The following is a 6120-nucleotide window of genomic DNA, read 5'->3' on the forward strand; positions in this document are numbered from 1 at the left end:
AACAAACTTTCCTTAATTTGTTTCCCTTTTAATTTAGGATTTGTTTTCTATAAATAGGGCATGTAAACCTCGTTTTTGGGGGTTAGACATTATTATTCTAGTTTTATTTTGTAACTTTGGAGATTAATTTGCAACTCTAGCAATTATTGATTTCCTAAGTTCGTTTTGAAGACTTTGGCTTTGCAATTCAAGTCGAATTTTTGGGTTTATTATTCTCATTATGTAAGTTCATGATTTCTTCATCTAAAACTCTAAATTGTGTTCTTGCTAATGTGGGTAACTAAATCCACAACTAGGGTTGTGGGAACCATGAGCGATTAACAAATTATGAATAGTAAATAAGCATTTCTTGAATAGTGTTTTGCATGCATTGATAATTCTTTCGTTTAGAAGTCTTTTTAACGAGTGCACGCATTAGAACTCGCCTTGTTGCTACTTGCCGGAATAAGGAGGTAATCAACAAGAAAAAAATTATCAACATAGATTTAGTGTGATACTATCTAATAGGCTAGTGTCGATTGGTGCGAAGTAATAACTAAGCCAAACATCGATTATGATGTCTAATATGAGGTAAAGGTAATGGCTAGTAAATTATACACACGTAGCCGGACCAAGGTGCGGGGTGAAATTCTCTAGATGTCGGACCAAGGATTTAGAGATACCTAACTTATCCCTTTGCATGTAATACACTAGGAAAAGATTGATGTTACTAGGATTATTGTGTTATGAGCTTGTGGGGAACACGTATACTCTAGTTATTTTTCTTATCTTGATAACAACCAAAGTTGAGTTTTTATTACTGATTACTTATTAAATTCTTACTATTTGTTTCACACAAAGAAAACCCCCTTTAATTATCTGTTTCTGGAAGTAATTTGACTAATTAAATATAATTGTTGGTTAAAGTAACGTCTCAACCATTTTCCCCGTGGGATCGACCCCAACCTACAAGTTGGGTTCTTTACTTGATTTACTTGATAACGATCGCTTATACTTCTGTAGGGATGTGTAATTTGAGCGTATCACACATTCATGTTTGTTCGATCATGAGCACTATTTAAGTCAAATTTTGCAAAATAACAGCCACATTCAACACACGAGAGGTGGCAATATTTTTTGGAAAGGTCAAAATCATTTTGCAATTTAAAACAAAAGCAGTCACAAGCTCAAACATCCACAAAAATAGTATTAACACAACATTATAGCTCACAACCTAAATACTCAAACAAAACACAATTCACGAGTGGCCCACAAAGGTGGGCCTCACCCCACCACAATAAAAAAACATTTGTCCTCAAATGCAAGAAGCTTAGGTCTTGGAAACCAACCTTTGGTGCCGATTAAGATGCAATTGAGATGTTAAGCGGCAATGCAATCCAACTCCGAGCACAACTCAATAACCAACATACAATAAAGACGCAGAGATATAAAAGTAGAGGTGCAGATGTGAGTTTGAAGAATGAACAGTGAGGGAGCTTTAAAGAGTTTAAGCAATTTAAACCTTTGATTTTAAAGACCGTCCAGTTTTCGGCGACATTAGTCATGATCGTCGAATCATTCAGTGACGCGCCGTATCGTCACTTACCTCATCGAGTTTTACAGAACTCCCAGTCAATGTTGGGAATCCAAACGGCGGTAAGGATTAGAATCGCCAGACAAGTTGGTGATTCTCCAACAATTTCTTGGGATCGCCGAGATTTACAGGTTCTATCTTAAAGTTGCCTTGAGCTCAACGGCGACTGGATCAGGGTCGCCGACATCTTTGGTGAACCACCGAATGAAACTTTTTTCTCGTTAAACTCATTCTTTCCTAACACTTTCCACGCTTCAGCCTGCACAACCAACATACCATTATTTTTAAAACAAACCTAAAACAATAAAAAGAGTTTTGGGTTGCCTCCCAAACAGCGCCTTAGTTAACGTCGCGACACGACGCAAGTCAACACCTAGTCCTTATTTTTGGATTCGCCCATGGTGTAACTAGGAGAATCCTCGGCAAACGGTGGATAGCGACCTGATATCAAATGGCTTATCTAGGCATCTTGCAGCTGAATAGTCATGGAATTTGTGGTAGTTGTCTGATTCAACACTTTGATGTTTTGTTTCATCTCATTCAACATCTGGTCTTGTTCTTTGATTTTTTGTTGAATGAGCGAGAGGACTTCGTCATTTTGTATGCCCTCCTTCTTCTTCCCCTTTGTACACTCTCGAAGGAATAAGTGTTTGTCCCTTTCAAGGCCTGTGTTTCCAACTCCAAGACTCTTTTGGATAAGAAATCCAACTGAGTTAACAGTGCATCCCACTCTTGTTTCTTGTTGGCCTCCTTGTTGGCTTCAATCATGCCATCTAGGAGTTTGGCTACGACTTCACAGGGTTGGTGTAGAATACCACCCGTGAAAAGTTGATCAACATTACTTCTATTTTCGGGTCCAAGACCCCTATAGAAGCTCTCTAGTAGCACCTTGTCGGTCATCCCATGAGTGGGACATGGCTGCAGCACTGCCTGAAACTTCAACCACATTTCCTGAATAGTTTCATCCCCTACTTGTTTTAACGTTAGGAGGTTGTCCCTAAGGTTCAACAGTTTCAAAAAGGGGTGATCTGTTTGATACCCATAATGATACTTCATATCCATTTTTCTGCTTCAATACACAAACAAGCAACACAAAACAAAACTAAAAATTAAGTAAGTGAACTACAACTAAGAAGACCAAAAATTTTACTAAACTAAGAATTCTCAAGTAACACCACTCCCCGGCAACGGTGCCATTTTGATGTTTACGTATTAAAGACATAACTTTCAATTCAAGTGTCTACGATCGTACAATAGTAAAGTAACCCAACCAAGGGTTGAGGTCGAGTCCCAAGGGAGTGGGCTTGAAAATTAATAGAAAAATAAAATTAAGTTCTAATTAGTCATAGCTAAAAACTTTGTCGAATACAAACATACTAAATCTAAGGGGTGACACAAAAGTGTCAATTAACAATGGAGGTTTGTAACAAGTAAGCAAAAATCAGCGAAAATGCAAAGAGCACTAACCAAGGAGATGAGATTCTTGGGATGTGATAGGAATATGGGCTAAAATAGATCATTGGGTACATGTTTTTGATGATAAATTCGTTGAATATTTGTGACTAGGCTAGACCATAGTGGGAGTAAATTCTCTCTCGAGCAACTTACCCCGAATCAACTCGGTTTCTCTTGAACACCGAGTTGTCGCATGAAGAACAGCCTCCGCCTTAGCCCACTCACTCTCTCGAGATGAGTGTGTGGGAGAAGGACTAGGGTTCTCTCTCTCGAGTTGAACCTTATGTCGATCCAATCCCACCGGCTATCAATTTAGTAGTCTTAGTTTTATGATCTCTCTCTCGAGCAAGTCGAAAACACAAAGGTGAAATCGTATTTGCCACTACAATTTCATTAATTTCCAACACAACTACTAAATGATATCACATTTAAACAATGATTAAACTATCAACAAGCAAGACCCAACAATTAACTTAACCCATAGTCACAAAATCACACCCCCAAGAATTGGGGTTTTAGCTAAACATGATAAGAGATAGAAATTTATACCAATATGAGTTTGCATTCAAATGGGTATAAAGATTTAAGTCTCAAAACAAGTCAAGAGTAAAGAATCCACAAGACCCAAGTCCAAAATCTTGGAGTTTAAACCTTTGAACCTTCAAGTTCTTCAAAACCCTCTCCAAACTTAGAACTCAAAAATAGAATCAAAGTCTGCAAAATTAATGTTCAAAGCTAAAAATTCAATACTAGAATAATAATTCTCAACGAGTATTTATAGTTTTCAAAAATTTGTGTTGCAAAGAATCACTCGACAAAGTTAGTCGGAATCGTTGATCAACTCGGCGGTTCGCCTTTTGGTCTAGTTCATCGTTGTCTTGCGTTATCCTTCAACGTCGTCGTGTTTTGGATCATTAGGCGACATAGTACTGTTTCACGGAACTGCTCGGCGACACGCCGATTGCCCCTTTCCACCGCTGATTTGATCATTTCCTTCACGGCTCAACACACTGGAACAAAAGGCGAGGATAGGACCTTTTGGCGACTCGTCGAATGGGTTCGGCATTCTCAAATCTTCATTTCTTCGTTCTTTCAGCTGCCTTTGTTTTTTTTTTTGCTAAGTAGTGTCCATGCTTTCCCTCAAACTCCAAATACCTGAAACTTAAGGGTTTTCATTAGATATTGAGACAAAATATGCATTTGAGGACACTAATTCTATCAAAATATAGTCCTAAATGAGTCCAATTTGTGGACTCATCAACAACCCCAACTTAAACTTTTGTTTTTCCTCAAGCAAACTCAAGTTCAGTCGTTCAAAAAGGAGGTCTCGAACAGTGCTACACAAGACTCAATCATGAATCCACACAACAAGACTCAATTTACTTATGCAAAGATCCAATGTGTACCAAAGATTCAAGTTATGACACACCATTCTCAAAGATTCTCAAGTTCACAATACTTGCTTCAAATGCAAGTTCGAGCTCAACAAAAGTATTCGAATTCCCTCACAGAAAGGATGATTCCATACTCACCTACAAAGGTTTAATCATTTAAAGTTCTGGAATCAAATGCAACACTCACTCTCACAAGGAAGAACACAATGCATGCTTTCACCCATAGGTTTGTCTGTATTTACCAATCATTTTCTTCAAAACTCAGCACACAGGAACAAAAGTTGAGGATAACACCTTTTGGCGACTCACCGAACGGGTTTGGCAATTCTCAGATCTTTATTTCTTCTTTCTTTCAGTTGTCTTTGTTCCTTTTTGCTAAGTCGTGTCCATGCTTTCCCTCAAACTCCAAATACCTAAAACTTAAGGGTTTTCATCAAATATTGAGACTAAATATGCATTTGAGGACACTAATCCTATCAAAATATAGCATGAGTCCAATTTGTGAACTCATCAATAACGTCTCCCAACATACATGTGACTTTTTTAAGCCAAAGGTAGGTCTAACGTTTGAAGGATGTGTATATTGTTTGTCAAACGTTTCATTATCCCCAAAATATTTATACAAACCTTATTAATAAAACAAATGGGGATACATATTAGAGGAGAGGGAAATAAATATCAATCTCACGCAGAGGTACAATGGTAAACTAAACTAAACTTTCATATGAAATCTTCATTTTCGAACTTCTTGATGCTTTTGAATTTCTTTCGTATGAGAAGGATCTTCTTTGACTTAAACAAAGAAACTACCTATAAAATAAAAATCCAACCCCAAGGGACAATGATACGCACAAATCAACATACATATCCTTCAAATTTAACAGATAGTTGAATGATCGTCTTATATTGACCGGATGTCAATTAGACACAATGTGGTCTTCTAATGGGTCCAATACACCTTGGGTATTGAGTCATCTTAGGCTAATGCACCTAAAAAAGGGATTTTGACTTAGCTCTAACTTAGGTAGACTAGAGTGGATTTTGAAACCAGACATGGTTACCCGAGTCGGACAAATACGGGGTGAAGTACAATAAACAACGTTGGATGACCACAAGCCAACTATTCGTTTATCACTTCAAAAAAAATTAAATGTGCTTTTCTGAAGGACAGTCATGGAAAGCCACGTAATCGCCTTTTTTTCTAATGCAATCTATTTGCCGTTTGGCGGAATTGATGCCATGAAATGCCACAATTTATAATATATAAGAATTGAAACAATTAAGCAATTTAAACAAATAGCCAAAAAAGTCAATTTTAAGGTTAGAACTCATTTAATTCCCCAGCAGAGTCGTCATTCTGTTTTATTTAAAATAGATTGGTTTTAAGAGTCGCCACTTAATTTTTAAGAAAAATCAAGAAAATTATTTTCTCCATAAGACTAAAACAGAAATCTAAAGAAGGAATGGATTAACAAGTATCAAGATCTTATCTGTCCAAAAATTGAAAAAAAATTGAACCAAATAAGACTTGAGACAGCTTTGTTTAGACCAAATTTTTCTAGTGGACCAAAGTGTTAGTTGAGGGTTCAGGAGGGCCATTTATTGTGGATATGCAAAAAGGAAGTTGTACATGTAGAATATGGGATTTAACAGGTTTGCCTTGTCCTCATACTTTGGTTAGTATTCATGGAAATGGTG

Source organism: Solanum stenotomum, chromosome 6 (assembly GCF_019186545.1).
Source record: "Solanum stenotomum isolate F172 chromosome 6, ASM1918654v1, whole genome shotgun sequence".
Lineage (NCBI taxonomy): Eukaryota > Viridiplantae > Streptophyta > Magnoliopsida > Solanales > Solanaceae > Solanum > Solanum stenotomum.